Source organism: Chiloscyllium plagiosum, unplaced genomic scaffold (assembly GCF_037043375.1).
Source record: "Chiloscyllium plagiosum isolate Xiang-an unplaced genomic scaffold, Cpla_swu_hap1 HiC_scaffold_36, whole genome shotgun sequence".
NCBI lineage: Eukaryota > Metazoa > Chordata > Chondrichthyes > Orectolobiformes > Hemiscylliidae > Chiloscyllium > Chiloscyllium plagiosum.
The window spans coordinates 31,074,193-31,092,372 of NW_028270174.1; the positions used below are offsets into that span (position 1 = coordinate 31,074,193).

General features: G+C 43.2%; 1 long non-coding RNA gene across 1 annotated transcript in view; it reads left to right on the top strand.

Moving 5' to 3' along the window:
• The first annotated feature begins 3,146 nt into the window (after positions 1-3,146).
• LOC148139922 (uncharacterized) overlaps positions 3,147-18,180 on the top strand; it is a 41,721-nt gene continuing 26,687 nt past the window's right edge. Inside the window, exons 1-2 of the long non-coding RNA XR_015753328.1 lie at positions 3,147-3,597; positions 13,544-13,616. This is a non-coding gene — a long non-coding RNA (uncharacterized LOC148139922). The remainder of the gene's footprint in view (positions 3,598-13,543; positions 13,617-18,180) is intronic.

The window sequence follows — 18,180 nt, forward strand, 5'->3', positions numbered from 1 at the left end:
GCCCTCCATGCCTTGACCGTACTAATAACAATAGGGTCCAACAGTGGTCCATAACTGTCCTTATCTTATCCATGAACACAGGTTAATAAGAGGGCACTTTGCCTGGGAGGCCTCCGTATCCAGCTGTATTGAGGCTGGATTGTTACCTGCCCAGTCCACACAAAGGACAGCAGGGAACTCAATTGATACCTCCTCATGTCTGGGAAATCAACTCCTCCCCATCTTTGAGGCAATTTAATAAGTTTGATGAGAGGCCACCCACAATGCCAAATGAAAGAACTAAACCAACCATAGGTTTCTGCAACATTGACCTGGGAAACATTATAGGGAATATACGCATGGGATAAAGCAAACGATGAAGGACATTCATCTCAATAAGGGCTATTCAGCCCAACCATGAAATTGGAAGAGCCTCCCATCTCAGGAAATCCCGCCTAATATTGCCAAGCAGGTGAACAAAGTTAGTCCGAAATAATCGATCAAACATGGGGGTAATATAAGTACCTAGGTATTGGAAACACGCCCGTGACCACTTAACGGGAAACCTAGGGCCACCTTCAACCTCTGGCACATCCTTAAGGTTCCCAAAGGCATAGCCTCCGACTTTGCAAAGTTGATCTTATATCCTAAAATAGCCCCAAATGAATTAATACACTGTATTAGATGGAGTACTGAGGTCATCAGGTCCAATAAAATCAGAAACACATCATCCACATATAGTGTAATCTTGTGTACCATCGATCTCCCTTCCGGACTGGTTATGTGGACATTATGACGAATGGCCTCTGTCAGCGGCTCTGTCACCAATGTAAACAACAACGGTAAGGGGGGGGAGGGCAGCCTTGATGACTACCCCTGCCAATCCTAAAGTTCCCAGACTTCACCCCATTGGCGATGACCATGGTCAGAGGGTGGCGATATAAAACCTCCACCCACCTAGCAAAGACACCACCCAAACCAAAATGCTCTAAGACATAAAAGAAATACAGCCATTCTACCCGATCAAACACTTTCTCTGCATCTAAGGAAATCACCAAGCCCTGAAATGATTGTCGCTGACATACTTGGACCATTTTCAGCAACCTTCTAACATTAATAGAGGACTTACGGCCCCTTATAAAACCTGTCTGGTCCTCTTTGACAGTATAGGGCAACACCTTCTCCAATCTCAGTGCCAAAATCTTAAGACAGAATCTTAAAATCTGAATTTAATAGAGAGGTGGGCCTGTATGAAGCACAATCCTCAGGAACCTTCCTCTTCTTAAGAATGAGGGAAATATTAGCTTCTCTCAAAGATGGTGGTAGGCATTCATGCATATAGGAGTGATTGTACATTTCCAGCATTGGCCCTTCAAACTCCTTATAAAACTCACCCAGAAGACCATCAGGGCCAGACACTTTCCCACTCTGAAGTTGCCTAATCTACCTCCTGTATTTCCTGAACAGTCAAGGGGACATTAAGGAGAGAGGCCTGTTCCAAGGTTACCCTCGGGAGGTCCAGGCTCTTAAAAAGGTTTCCGTCTTGGTCCACCTCTCCTTGCAACCCTCAAACTGATACAATTCATAGTAAAAACTCCGAAAAGCCTCATTAATCCTTTTGGCATCGTATGTAAGGACCCCGGCACTATCTCTAATTGCAGTAATGGATTGGGGAACATGTTTTTTCCATAACAGATACGCTAAATACTTCCCTGGCCTATCCCCATACTCAAACAGCCATTGTCTAGCAAAAGCAAGTTCTTTCTTTGTGGTTTGTGTAAGTATTGAATTCAGGGCAGCCCGGAGGGCTGTGATCTGCTGCAGCTTAGTCATCAAAGGCCATGCAAAATGTGCCGCCTCAGCGGCTTTCAGCCACGTCTCAAGTAGTTGCTGCTGTTCCCCTTCTGTCGTTTTTGACTAGCTGAATAGTAAACAAAGGCCTAGCAAAGTCCTAGCAAAGGCCTTAGCAGTCTCCCATAGCATACACGGAAAACTAGCTGTGCCTGAGTTGATAGTCAAAAACTCCTGAAACTCCCTCAAAAGGTATTCCACAAATTTGGAATCCTTGAGGAGAAAAGGAACCAGATGCCAGTGCAGTGAACCTAGCCCCTCACTCTTGGCCTTAACCTCCACATATACTGCCACATGATCAGAAATAGATATATTCACAATTTTACAACTCATAATCGGATCCAGAAGGGTCAAGGGAGCCATAAAAAGATCAATCCTCATGTGATATTTATGCAGGTTTGAATAAAAGGTGAAGTCCCTGCTGGTAGGGTGAAGACATCTCCAAATGTCTACCAGCCCCAACTCCTCAAATAAGTCAGTCACCTGCTTGGTCTGTGAAGAGATAGTTGGGGTCCCATTAGGCATCCTGTCCACTGTCGGATCCAAAAAGGCAATTAAAATCCCCTCCTAAAATAATGTGCCATATTCCAAAGGCACTCAACTTAGAGAAGGTACTAATCAAAAATTTGTGGGGATGCGCCGAGGGACGGTAGACATTTAAGATGCCCTATTCCTCACCATGTATTAGGACCTTAAGTACCACAAAGTGTTCTTGCTCATCTTTCATCTGCTCTAATAATGTGCCAGGCAAAAATAAGTAAGTAAACAAGGAGATGATCCTTAAATCAACAGAAAAAGACAAAGTCAGGATAAGCACTCCACCCATCCCCGGCTCCACATTGACCCGAATTATGACTAAAAGAGAAAAAGAACAAAAAAAAGGGGAAGACAACAAAGAGCACCCATAACATTTCCCATGTTAAAATCCAGTTATAAAAATCTAATAGGAACAACATATTCCAAGATATTTTTTAAAAATTATTAGAGAGGAATAAAAAAGGGAAAAGGGAAAACACAGGGTAAGTAGGAAAAGAGGATCAACATTAACCATATTCTTCATATCAGTTGGTCTATTTTTAAAGTGTCCACAAAGTTCTTGGCTTTATCCGTCGAGTCAAATGTACAAACCGAATCCTCGTGGCTGAAACGGAGCACTGTGGAGTACCTCATGGAATACTGGATACCGAGGTCCCTCAGCCTCTTCTTAACTTCATCGAAGGACTTCCTCTTTCAGATTACAGCTGCCGAGAAATCTTGAAAGAACATGATTTTTGACCCGTTGTGCAGCAGTGCCTGTGGGTCTTTTCCCAGTAACCTGGAGGCTTCTATCACTCTTTGCTTGTCCCTGTATGTGAGGAAGTGCACTAGGACCAGCCTGGACCTGCGCACCGCCACCCGATAGGCCCTTGCAATGTGGAGCCTGCCGTACTCGATTTGAAGGCCCAGGAACTGCGGCAGCCAGTGTTCAAAGAAGCTGACTGGCTGCCCACCTTCTTCACCCTCCGGGAGCCTGTCAATCTGTAGATTCATCCTCCGGCCTCGATTTTTGAGGCTGTTGATCTGATCTCGCAAGGCCTGCACTTGCTGTTCCAGGGCCTGGATCCATCCGTTGAGGACTCAATCACCGCTTCTGAGGTCGTGGTTCGACCCTCCACCTCCTCCATCCGCGTCCCAAAGTCCTGGAGCTCCCACTCATGTTTTTGCAGCATGGACGCGATGGGTTGAATCTGGGTACGGATCTCCTCGAATGCAGCCTCAACTTTTGTGGTAAGTCTCCAATTCCTGTGGGTCCGCGAAATCCTTTTGGAGTTCAGGAGAGGCTGCTGCTACAGCCTCTGGCATGATCGGTGCTGCAGGGGAGTGTCCTCCCTGCTGCTGTTTACTCACTCCCTTTCCCTTTGTCATCTCCCCACTCCAAAATATGAACAAATATGTGTTCTGAAAGTTTTAAATTAACAATTCTCTCATAGAAGTTAGCCAGGGCTGCCAAAAAACACCAGTATGCCTTGGCTGTTAAGCAGAGCCGTCCACGGCAGTTCTAATGAATTGCCGCCATTTTATGTTGAGTATGTTTATTTTGTGACTAATCAGGCACTGGGGCAAATCAAGTTTACAAAAAAAGATCCTGCATCTGCAAAGAAAATTCTATTTAAATGTTATAATGATTAATCTAATTTTTATAGCATGCAATCATGGAGTATGATCCAAATAGCCAATAGCTGCATCTCTGGTATGATTGAGACATGTACATACTGCCCACCATTCTGAACATTTAGACATCCATTTTATTAATGAAACAAATGGAGCTTAATAGAATTTCTAACCCATTATGTTTTGAGTCGTGTAGTGAACAGGAGCGTAGCGCTGACCGGGGATGAAGACTCAAGTGGCAGGTGGGATTCGGGCAAGTGGCAGACTTTTATTCAAGCAGAAACTGATCAATGCAGGGAGAGAGCCATAGGATCTTCCTCGAATCCAGCCTCTATGAGAAAGCAATTTTTCTCTTAATCTTTCCTTCAGATTGAAAGAGAGATTAATGATACATTCTGATTTTATGGTAAAAAAGCAGCATTTTTATACACTTTGTTACAATAATCAAATCGTGTAGTTACTGACCTTCCCTCTTATTTCATATACCCAATTCCAAGACACTTAATCAATGATGGGCATCGCTATGGACAATGCCAGGTTCCAATGATCTTATCGTGTTTATTAAACACTATAATCACTAGGCCTTGGGGTCTTGCTATGCATCTTATTCATTTGCATTCCAGAGTTACTGGCAATACTCCTGTCTCAGGCTTGCTTATCTCTAGGGACATCTTAAATTCTATTATATATTGTATTTCCCACTGCCCTAAGTATATGTAAAAATACAAAAGACAGTTTTAACTCCTTGCTATACAATTTGTAATATTAATGTATGTTATAAAGTTAGATATAAAGTGTAGGGGTATATAGCTAGTTCTACTGTTAGCACCTTGTAATTAATAAGGTGCAACTAATCTATTTCATACTGGGTATTTTTTTAGAGAGAAAGTATTTCCTGAGGCTAATTAACTTCCACATCTATGTTTAAATGTCTTTCCCCTAATGCTTGTATTTTACTTTGGTTATGTGTACTTATCCTTTATGTTGAAAACTACTTCTATAATTATCTGAAGAACATTTAACTAGAACCTATTTCTTAATATTGCAAGTAACTTTAAAGAAACAACTATTTACTACAGAATAACTTAAGCAGCTGCAAAGACAACAGCTAACAGAGGCAATCTGGCTGGTTCGTGGGCTGAGACTCATATCTGGTGTTATTCATATCTGGGACTATCATCTTTTCATTAATGAGGCTGGGATCAATCACTTGTCTGTCTGTCGGCATCATGTTACCAAAACTGTCTTGGATGGTTGCTCGCAAGGTCCCTTCACTGGTCTCAGAATAGCTCTTCGTCAGCCATTTTATGTCTTAATGTTGAAACATGCTGTTTCATTCTATCTAACCCTTGTTAGCCATTTTGTATAAGCAGGCATGGGCCATTTTGGTATAAGCAGGTACGGGCCACGTCTACATCAAAATTTTCTAAAATTGCAGTCACAGCCTTTATATGTCCCTTATCAAATTGTAACTGCTATATTCCTGATGTAGGCACAGGCTTTTTAATGCTCAATGATAGCTCTCACTAACAGGTTTGTTTCTGCTCCATTGGGCATTTGTGGGAGTATAATCTATGATTATGCATGGACACCCCACCAGTGTGAGAATATGCTCAAATATGTGCTTCCACTAACTTGCTGTTTAACCTAACATGATTTATTGCTACAGATCCTAAATCCAGTCCAACAGTGCTGTAAGAACCCACAGCTTTAGGCACTACAGTAAAGGCATGCCCATTCCGACAACGCTTTCAGATTTCCCCATCACTGACAATTCCCACAATTTCCCCATATGCTCTCAGTCTTCCTTGGATTACAGCCTGACCACAAATCACTGTTGTCCAAACCCTGAGCCCCAGATTCCAATGTTTCTATGACGTTAACAAGAATACTTCCAGGAATCAGCTCTCCAACTTCACCCACTGATCCACAAACCTCATAACCCTTGCATCTAGTGGATTTATTGGCCACTAACTGGGACTTTCTGTGATTCCTTGCATCTTTAAAGCCCAGTTATGTACCTGGTCAAGCACTGGCAGTTCACAGCTGCCCTGCACATTTGTCAATTGATCCAAACATTTTGGGCAGAAGGAAATTGGCATGCTGCTTTGCTGATGAGGATCTGGATATTCTACTGTATAGGTGGTGCATGCAATTGCTGCCCATGGAGCATGCCTGAGATGGGTGGTGAGCTGGAGTCACTAGTTTACCACTGACCTTTCACTTTGGAATTGTCATAGCCTAGTTTCTAGGCTACTGGAAGAGGGGTTGAAACTGCATGTCAGTGAGGAGAATGGACACAGTAACAAGGATGGAAAATAGGTCTGTCCTCACTCACTAGAGACAGAAAAATGTAGATGCTGGAATCCAAGGTAGACAGGCAGGAGACTGGGAGAACACAGCAAGCCAGGAAGCATTAGAAAGTGCAGAAGACAACATTTTGGGTGTAAGCCTTCTTCAGAACTGGGGGTGCGGGGGCACGGGAGCGTGGGTATAAGGGGAGCTTCAGATAAGGGAGGTGGGGATAGGTGGAGACTGGTAGAGAGTACAACCTGGTTGGTCGATGGGAGGGATGAATTTGGTTGGTAGCTGGAAGGAATGGTCAATGAGAGGAATAGAAGGGAGGGAGCAGGGCTGGGAAGGGAGTCAGGGGATGGGAAGGGACGTTATTTTAAATTGGAGAAGTCAGTTTTGAGTCCTCCGGGCTGTAGGCTTTCCAGATGGAAGATGAGTTGTTGTTCCTCCAATTTTCTGTTTAATTCATGGTGGAATGCAGGCGGCCAAGGATGATCACGTGGGAAAGGGTAATTAAACTGTGTGGTGACTGGGAGGTCCGGTCAGCCCCTGCGGGCCCGGCTGAGATGCTCCACGAAACATTCCCTTAGTTTATGTTTGGTCTGTCCAATGCAGAGAAGACCACATTGGGAGTAACTGATGCAGTAAACTAGGTTGGAAGAGAGGAGGTGAACCTCTGTCTCACCTGGAAGGACAGTTTGGGGCCCTGGATGATGGTGAGGGGGTTGCTGTGCCAGCAGGTTTTGCATATTTCCCAGTTGCAGGGGAAGGTATCAGGGGTTCAGGGGGGGTTAGTGAGGAGAGTGGCGCAAACCAAGGATTGGCGAAGGGAATGGTCCTTTTGAAAGGCAGAGAGGGTTGGGAAGTGGAAGATGTCCTTGGCGGTGAGTCTAGTTGGAGTTGACAGCAGTATTTAAGAATGACACATAGGATGCTGAAACTGGTGAGGTGGTAGGTGAGGACAAGGGGACTCTGTCTTTATTGCATTTGGAGTGGGGAGGGTTTAGAACAGTGGAATGGGGAATGAAGGTAATGAAATGGAGAGCTATCTAGATGGCGGGGAAGGCATGTTGTTCAAAATAGGTAAACATCTGGGATGCTTGGCGTGGAATGTCTCCTCGTTCAAGCAGGTGCGACAGAGAAATTGGGAGAACGGGATAGAGTTCTTGAAGGATATTGGGTGGGAGGAGGTGCAGTCCAGGTAGTTTTGAGTCTTTGGGTCATCACTCACCAGCAATATCTCACCTCACTGTTCAACACCTGGAAATGAGATTTCTTTTTTCTCTCAATGTCTGGAAAATCCTCACTGGCCATCTCACATGATTCTCCTAAATTGATGAAAAAGACTAGAAATATTCCAGTAATGAAGAGCTTATGCCTGAAACATCAACTATTCTGCTCCTCGAATGCTGCCTGACCTGTGCTTCTCTAGCGCCACATTTTTCAACTGATCTCCAGCATCTGCAGTCCTCACTTTCTCCTAGAAATATTCCAACCTATAATGGAATGTCCGCAGTATACTGGCGGACATTAAGTGGACTACAACTTTGGGATTTTCCTAAGTTTTTATCACATATTCTATGATGCATGCAATTTAAATAACTGTTAGTACCATTGTCATTGGGTTGAGCTAAGTGAGTGTGTATATGTTACATTAAATTTGTACCATATATCCAAGTTGAGGTGCGAAAATAGGTAAAACATAAAAATTAATAGTTAACAATTGGAATTGTTAAATAATTTAACTTAATAAAATATTCACATGCAGAAAAATTTGATGGAATTAAATCAAGCCTTTTCTAATGAACATTTAATGTAGAATAGTTAACTGTTTTGAAGTTTTATGCTAATATGCACCTAAAGTGCACAGTCTATGACAAGCACAATGCATTCCCATGGATAGAGTATGTATTGTGTAATGGATAAAAGAAAACCATTTTGATTTTTGAGTAGTTTATTTCTGAGATTTCACCAATACATTGATGGAGAAAATCACCCACAAATACAGAAACCACCAAATCATATAAACTTGATATTTACCATGCCTAACCCACATAGCATGCACATTTCTGGACACCACAGGGCAATTTACCATGGCTAATCCGCCTAAGCTGCACATCTTTGTCCTGTGGGAGGAAACTGAAGCATCTGGCAGAAAGCCACTGTAGACACTGGGAGAACATGCAAACTCCATACAGACAGTCACCCAAGGCTGGAATCAAACCTCTGACACTATGAGGCACCTATGAGCCTCTGTGCCACCCCAAATTCATTCCTTTCATATTCTTTTATGCTGTCAATACTTGTCACTAAACACTATCTTGAGAAGGAGCTGCCTTGAACTGCTGAATCCATATATATATATATATATATATATATACACCTTCATTGCTGTTAGGAAGGTGATTTCAGGATTTGATCTAATAATATTGAAGGAATGGTTCAGAAAAAAATGGTGTGTGGCCAGGGAAGAAACATACAGCTGTTTCTGGCTCTTTGCAACTTGGTTCACCGAGCATCTCAGCCGGGCCTGTAGGGGCCGACCAGACCTCCCAGTCACTGTCCATTTTAATTCCCCTTCCCACTCCCTTTCCGACATGACCATCCTTGGCCTTCTCCATTGCTACTAGAACCAAACCCCACAAATTGGAGGAATAATACCTCATCCTCCATCTGAGCAGCCTATAGCCCGGAGGACTCAACATTGAGTTCTCCAATTTCAAATAATCCTCTCCTCCCTTTACTCCTACCAGCCACCCACCAGATTCATTCCTCCCATTGACCAACCAGGCCATACCCTCTGCTTGTCTTCACCTATCCCCACTTCACCACCCTGGCCTCACCTCCCCCTTTATCTGCAGTTCTCCCTATATCCACCCTCAGTCCTGAAGAAGGGTTACACCTGAAATGTTACATCTCCACCTCCTGATGCTGCTTGGCTTGCTGAGTTCTTCCAGACTCCTGCCTGTCTACTTTGAATTCCAGCATCTGGAGTATTTTCTGTCTCTTTGCAACTCCCGCCCTTGTTTGTCTGATCAACGGAAACCAATGGAATGGGTTTGTAACCAGTGGAGATGGAAATTGGATGAGTAATTTATTCTACCAGTTCCCAACTCAAATGATATTGATGAAAAGTGCTGCACCATAAATCTGTGGATGGATCTTTGCACATGCCAAGCTCCTGTATTTTCCAGGATTCAAAGTGAAGACAATATTGCATAGAGTTTTCCAAATTATGGTCCATGACCCCTTTGACACCCCTTTAAATCTTTGCTTCTTTTGTTGATGGCATGGTCTAATGGAATGTTGTGAGAAACTGCACTACTGCTGCTGCAACAAAGCCTATTGATAGGTTGGGGTTATTTTTGGAAAAACCCTATCTTTTCATCAATTCCTCCTTTAACAGAGATCGGGGATTGGTGAAGGAGGGGGAAGATGGGAGGTGAATGAGTTGGAATTGGAAATGGAAAGGGTTAAGGAGGGAGATTGTGGGGGGAGGATGAAAGAGGGTGAATGGGTGGTGAAGGAGGGGATGAACAGGTAAAGGAGGGGGAATATAGGGAGCTGACTAAAGGGGAGATGGAGATGAAGGAAGGAAGGTGGAGGAGTGAGGAAGTGAATGGGAGCGTGAAATAGGGCCCATTTAATTCTTTTCTCCCCAACTCAACAACTGAAGCTTCATCCCAACTCTCTCCCACCACAATTCTCCCCTCAGATTGTCAATCCTGAGTCACACGAAGTGGGAAACATCAAAATGGGGTCATATCAGAAAGAAGTTTGAGAAGTATCATTATGTCATAAAGTACAGAGGAGACCCTTCGGTCCATCAAGTCTGTATCACGAAAACTATGATAAATCTACACTTGGTACATTGCCTTGAATGTTATGACACTTCAAGTGTTCACCCAAGTACTTTTTAAAGGTTGAGGTTACCTGCCTCTAACTAGGCTCCCATGTAGTGCATTCAAGACCTCACTAACCTTGGAACAAAAGCAATTTTCCTCAATCCCTTGTAAAACCCTTGCCTTTCACCTTAAAAGTCTAACCTCTTGTTATTGACCCTTCATCTAAGGGGACTAGCTGTAATTTGTATAATTAGTGATTTGAACTTTAATACTAAAACATTATCTTACTCTAGCAAAAGACTTTGCACTGTACTTTTTCTATATAGTATATATAGAGAAATAACAGATACAAAAGGCTGGAATTTACTAAGAAAATACACTGGGGCAGAGGGAGGGCAGAACTGAGAATATGGGAAGTTGGGGTTTGGTGCCTGGGAACCTGAACTAGATGCAGCACTCCTGTCAAACGTCTTTTAACTCTCCCAATGCATTATATTATTGCAAGGTTTTCATTCAATTAGTCTCAGTGAGTGTCATGGTGATAAGCATGGTGAAATTTTCGTCCCATGTAAATTGAAGCGGTTTTGAGTTGTCATGGAAAGCCATAGACCTTTTGCTATGGAGTTGATACGAGTGGAAACTAAGTTTCACTTCAGTAATATATCTTCAGACATACTGCCAGGAGTTGTTAAGCACCTAGACCGAAATATATTTCATTAGTGACAGAAGGAAGTAACTTGCAGCTGAGACAAAGAAAGCCAAGTAGGCATTTGCTGATCTGGTCAGGAGCAGTAGCTATCTAGTGCAAGAAGCCAGTCAATGTGTTGAGTAGTCAGAAAAATTGGGAGCAATAGCACATTGCCCTGCATCCTGATGTGCCTGTCACCCTTACCCTCTCACTCTGCATTACAAGTCTATTCCAGTGCTCTCAGAAGTTATATCTTGTACACTGGAGTATAAGAATGCAGAAGTTATTCTACATCTATACAAAACCCTGATTAGATCCCATTGGCAGTATTGTGAGCAGATCTGGGCACCACAACTTGGGAAGGTTATGTTGGTCTTGGAGGGTATACAGTATAGGTTCACAAAAATGATACCTGGATTTAAGGAATTATGAGGAGAGATTACCCATATGCGGCCTGGTTTCTCTAGAATTTAGACAGATAAGGGGTGATCTGACTAAAGTCTTCACAACATTAATAGCAATGGACATACTGGATAATGACAAAGTAGGTAAGCAGATAAAGGGCATAGTCCAAAAATTAGGGACAGACCATTCAGAAGAAATGTTAGGAAGCACGTCTACACACAAAGGGTGGTAGATATTTGGAGATCTAGCACAAATGGCAGTTAATTTTAAATCTGAGATAGATAAAATTTTGTTACACAAGAACATTAAGGGATATCAACCAAAGGCAGGTACATGGAGTTAGGCCACAGATCAGCCATGATCTCATTGAATGGAGGAACTAGTTTTATGGGCTGAATGGCCTAATCCTTTTTCTATATTCTTCATTCTTTGCACAAGTCTGTCTTGCAGATCTACTTATCCTTCTGTTTATGCACTTCCTCACTGTCCATCTATCATTGACACTCACTCATTATTATGTAATATCATTCCTCACTCTTGTAGTCACCCATAATAAATGCTGTCACTAATTGGATGAATATATTCCATTATTCTCATTTATAGTTTCCTTCATTCCTGCTTTGCAGGGGCAGAAAGCAGAGTACACCATGAAGAGGTGGAGAATTGGGGGGGGGGTAATGCTGCAGCCTTTGCTCAAATAACCTGTGCAGAGGAGGAACTGCTGGAGAACAATGGGGGTCCAGCATGCCTTGCCATCAGAAATGGGGAGATGGTGGCCTTCCATTTACCTGTGACAGAATTAAATACCAGGCAGTCATATGATCTTGTGGCTGTTTCGTGATTTGAGGATGACATTTACTCAGGGTTGCAAGTTTCTGCCATGAGCCCTCATGATTAAACAGACTGATGCTTGACCCATAGATTTTTGGGCACATCAGATAGATTGTTCCATGAGGTAGTGGGATCCAAAGTGCAGGATTTATTTTACTTTGCTTTCCTGCTACTGCTTTACCTCATCAAAAACACTTGATTCAAAGCATGATACAGTTTGATGAACAAATTGTTGCTCTTTTGAATGATTGTTATTCAATACTGCCAGGTATTAACATCAATTCTGCCATGCTTCAAAAAAAGCTTCAGAGTTTCTTTATTGAATTTTCTTTGTAGTTCCTTGGTACGGACCGTTTGAGAATTGAGAAAACAGAACCTGGTGGGGAAATGCATTTCAGCCATCTGGATGTACTGTCCAGTCCATCACTGTTAATTTTGCAAGAGTTTTGCCTGAATGCTTGCAGAGCTGACTGCTAGAGGAACACTGACATTTGTTCAATGGTGCTCCCAACTGAATCTGGAAAATTCAGCTGAGGCATTATTGGTGAAATTTCTCCAGCACACGTCTTGTCACTGATATGGAGTTCGGGTCCCCCTTCATTACAAGTATTTGATGAAGATAAATACTCTGTATGCTTAGATTTTGTTGATTTGTGGAGGCCTTTGTTGTTAAACACTTTTAGATGGCTGAGCTGGTGCAGCTAATCCAATGATGAATCTCCTCAGCAGTAGCCTTTTTGAGAGAGGTGGCTGCCAAGGTATGGGAAGTGCTCAACATATTTCCAATGTATGTGAGGGAAGGAATAATTAACTGACCAGGTCTGGGTTAATATCTTAGTTTTATTTATGGCAACACTTAAGGACAAACCAAGTTTTTTTATATGAAAAAACAGAGATCAAGAATGGCTTAACAATCTAGTGTAGTGTAGTCATTCACATACTGCAGGCCATGTGTGTCTTTTGGTGGTTAATTTAGTGTTGGCACCACGGTGATTGATATTTCTATTTAAGTGTTATTTAGAGCTCAAGTGGGCAAGTTGATCTTTGACGAGGTGACTAACACTGTCAGGTAGATTGCCCCCATACTATTTACAATCACATGGCCTTGTTTGATGCTAGTCCAGATTTTGAAGGTGTCTTTTTCAGATCTCCCACTCAAGACAATTGTTGTAATATCATCATAAAGCAGTTGCAGGATTCCGATTAACTTCCTAATATATTCAGATCTCTAGAGACAATCCAGAGTCTTTCAATTTACTGACTCAAAAGCTTCGGTCAGGTCAGTGAATGTTCTCATCAGAGTTGCTGGTGATCAGTGGATTTTCTGTATGTGTGGCTGTCAGAGTTGGGGAGATTGAGGCCTACCAGCTATCTAGTGAGGGAATTAAATATCAGACTGCCATGTGGCTGACACACACTCAGTCATGTTGACTTGATGTAAACAGACACTGAAATATGATGCAGCTAATGATCACTTCAAAAATCTCTACCTTCATAGACCCATTCATTTCCCACTTAGACCTTCATGCAACTAGGAAGAGGCAGCCAAGTTCCTGTGGACAGTTTTACAGGTAAGCAGAAAACACTCATGGAGCTAAGTAATCTTAATATTTAAATAGATAATTATTTGTGAATTTTAACCTGTACAGCAGCCATCAAAAACTACATGGAACTCACTCGGGTCAACCAGATGAGAGGACACTGGAGGATCTGTAATAAAATAATGTGTTTGGAAAACCTTTGCTAAAATGCCAATGGAAGAAGCTTGTAGTCATAGTATTTGTTCAAGAGGAAGATTTCACTGCTTCACAGGGTATTTCTAAATTTTTGGAACCCATTTCACCTACCATGGATGTTACTTCCCGTGGCAGCATGGTGGCTCAGTGGTTAGCATAGCTGCCTCACAGCACCGGGGACCCAGGTTCAATTCCAGCCTCAGGTGACTGTTTGTGTGGAGTTTGAACATTTTCCCCGTGTCTGTGCGGGTTTCCTCCAGGTGCTCCAGTTTCCTCCTACAATCCAAAGATGTTCAGGTTTGGTGAATTGGCTGTGCTAAATTGCCAATAGAGTTCAGGGATGTGTAGGTGAGGGGTAAATATGGGGAATGGGTTTGAGTGGGATACTCTTCAGAGGATCGGTGTGGACTTGTTGGGCTGAAAGGCCTGTTTCCACACTGTAGGGATTATGTGTTTTCACTTTCTCCGTTGCCAGCCTTCATTTGAGTAAGAAATACTATTTCAGCTCTATTTTCCATTCCTGATGAAGCATAAGAGGATTAGTACCACCAATAACAGGAGCAATATTAACAGCTGCAGCAGATGCCTTCTCTCAGCCACACGCCTCTCCACAACACAGAGGGGCAAACAGAGATCCTGCTGGAACAGTGTGATACACTCAGTATATGACCTACATCTAGAGGATCACCTTTCTCAATATGCTTCATGAGGCTCAGGCTTTCAAGGCAGATCATTGTAAGTATTCCCAGCCTCCTGCAGCGTGACCTGCTTCACTGTGATGCTGTGGAATTCATTGCCAATTGTCATCAATGGCGTTACTGCTGTTGACCATCCTTGTTCCCAGCCTCTCCTTGGAGTTGTGTGCTATCTTCTCCTGAAAAGAAAGCAAGCAAAAGGAAGAAAACAATGGGTTTCAGCAATGGAATGACACCAAATTGTGGAAGATGAATCTGAGGAGTGGGTGTGAGTTGTCATTCAGATGAAGGTGAGTGTGACTGCTTGCTGCTCATTTTTGATTTGAGTAGAGAAAGAAGTGGAGCGGCAAGTTATGTTGGTCTGAGGAGTGCTGTGCAGGACAATGCCTGGACAAGGAGAGTGTGCGATGTTAGCACCTGAAAGCAGGATGCACTCACCTTGCATGCCCGTGAAGTCATTGAATTTCTTGGAACACTGTGTCCAGGTTCGAGAAACTGTACACCTGGTGATCACTTTCTGAGTCACTTGCATCCACGCCAGCTTGGCTTGAGAAGCTGATACCTCCTTCTTGTCTGCAGGAAACAGTACTTCAATTCCTCACAATCCTTGGCAGGATCTCCTGGGAAGTCAGAAGCCTTGGGACAGCCTTACCAAGTATCCTTTCCATTTCAGTGATTGCTGAATTCTCAGGATTGAATGCACAGTTCAGTCACTCTGAGACTTGCTCTAGTCCCTTTAGTTAGAAATCCATCCAGTTGTCACCATGTCCATCCTCGATCACTGGTCTATCACCTGGAAGCAGAATGTTAACATCATGGCTGAATTAAAGCCTGCTTCAATGCTAGCCCGCATATTGCATGTACGTCTGTTCAGATCCAATCTAAGTAATGGTGTTTCCTCATTAGTGGTGTAGAATTCTCCCTGCTCTCTTTCCTCCTCCTGACTGTGTTGATGTTGGCCATACTGCAGACCTTGGATATCTGAAAGCATAAAAGTCAGAGCGAGAAAGGTAGGGGGTACAAAAGTAAGAGGTCCATGCAGATTTCATTTTACAGCAAATTCCAGATTGTGGATGAATATGAAATTAAGACAACTGAAGTTCATTATCATCCTCAATGGTTTGTGATGTGGATGCCATAAGTTCTGTGGCTGCTATGCCAGTGATGCAGAAAACAATATTTTCCATTGGGGTGACTGGATATAAATATGATTTCCGCCTCTTCAGTCATCTCTTGTTTTGTCCTGTTCTGGGCACCTTTTCTCTTCTCTATATGGGAGAGGGCAAAATATCAGTGGTTGAGTGGCACTATTGCTGAATAGTTGGAATCTGAGTAGGCAGTAGATGGTGTATCTGAAACTTGTGTCATTGGATAGTGTATGTTGGTGAAGTCATATGTAATGAGTTTATGCCTTCAGCACAATTAAATGCTGCTGTCGAGTATTGTGGGAGGCTGATGGTTTGGTGTGAACATGTAGTCACTGATCTTCACCACATTTTTTGCATTGCTGTCAGTGCCTTGGAACACAGGAATGAGGAGGTACCCTTTGGGATTGATAAAGCTTGTAGTAGATTATCAATAGACTAATCAGTTTAATTTATGTCAAAATACCTCCAGAATCATGTCTGTGCTGAATAATTGTTGAATAGACATGGAGAGGTTAGTGCAAAAGATATAATTTGGCAGTCAATTGACATAGGGACCATAAAGTGACATGCAGCATATGACATGAGAAGCTGTGAGAGATTAGCACGTGGCTAACAGGGATGTGAGAGATGGGTACATGAGCGTTGGTGAGCAAAGGAGGCCATGGGATAGGGAGATGAACGTAATTTGGCATGAGATACGAGGGGACCTGACAGATGGGTACAGGTCATGGATAGGCTTTGGGGCATGAAGATTGAGGGGGTTGGAGCAAGAGGAATGTTTTATGATTTAATCTTTCTTTTTAAACTTTTAATTGTACTGGAACCCCAAGGCAGGCTTTCCTCCAACCTTCCTTGGGAACTAGGCAGCTTCTAATTTCCTCCCAGTTTGCCCATCCCTACAAACCGAAAATCAGAAATACGGCTGCCATTTTTAAAGGCTGGATTAATGGAGCAGGGTTTTCTCCTGATTCTGTGCATGTAACCTGAGACTGAAAATTGGGACCACTGCATCCAAGGCAAATACCCTTCCTTAGGTCATAGATAGATGTAAGAAGACTAATCCTATAGCACTGCAGATGTAAACACAAAAGACCTACATTTGTAGCAAGACTTCCCTTTGACCCAAAGACCAATATGCCATTTGCTTTCCTAACTCTTGTGCCTACTTGCTTATTTCCTTTGATCCAATATGCATATACCCAAGTGTCTCTGAACATCAAATATGTTCAAAGTTTTGTACCTTTTAATACATTCGCCAGTATCTTCCCGTCTGAATCTGAATTCCTATTTCTGTACCAGATCAAACTAAAAATTTCCCACTTACCTTTTGTGTAATTTTTTTCAAGTGAAATTCCAGGCCTGATTCCCTAAAGCCTATCTACCATCTACAAGACACAAGTCAGGAGTGTGATGGAATACTTTGCACTTGCATGGATAGGTGCAGCTCCAATAACGTTCGTGGGTTTTCTTGTGCTATCATCCCAAATAGACCTCATCAATGAATTACCATTTCTCTCACCTGATGTCAGCTCAATTCTCCCACACGCTGGAGCCAGAAATACCCATCATTGCTGGGATATCCCATCAACCATGGCACCAGTTCTACATTTAAAAGGTGGTTGTGCACCCAGTCAAGCACTCAGTCTGAAGCTGCCTTTCACTGTTTGTGACATCTGCCTTGGCTAAGTTAGATAAAGGAGATTGGCCCCCTGATCTGTGGTCAGAGACCAAAGGGTTCTGGTGGATGGATGGTGCAGACACCTCCCACCAAGGGTCATGCTCTCTCACTCTCACTATTACACGCAACATCTTTCCTTATGTGTGCTTATGCATTGAGTTCTCCACACTACTAACCCTGCATGACCTTTGCCCTGCCTCTCACTCAATTGGGCCACCTCAGCTCACATTTCCTCGGGTTTCACCAGCACTGGCAGCTATGTCACCCACTTTCCTTTCACTCATGCCGTGTGGGCGGCACATTGGCACAGTGGTTAGCACTGCTGCCTCACAGCGCCAGAGACCCGGGTTCAATTCCCGCCTCAGGTGACTGACTGTGTGGAGTTTGCACATTCTCCCCGTGTCTGCGTGGGTTTCCTCCGGGTGCTCCAGTTTCCTCTCACAGTACAAAAGATGTGCAGGTCAGGTGAATTGGCCATGCTAAGTTGCCTGTATTGTTAGGTGTAGGAGAATGGGTCTGGGTGGGTGCACTTTGGCGGGTCGGTGTGGACTTGTTGGGTCGAAGGCCCGGTTTCCACACTGTAAGTAAGTAAGCATTCCAACTATTTATCTTGTTCCAGGAGCAAACAGACTATAATAAGGCAGAAAGCCAAGGTGAGTAGTGGGTGCCAACATCTGGCTGCTCACTTCCTATGAGGAGACTATCTTGACTCTGACGTCGCCAAGTGGCTATATGATCATATCAAAGCTCCTAGACTGCTATCAGAGGCTACCCTTGGCTGACTCTGCTGGACCCCCCCCCCCCAACTGAAGGCTGTCATTCTTGGTTTGAATGAAGACTGCTCTGCTTCAGCTTTGGTACATGGCCATTTGGTTGAA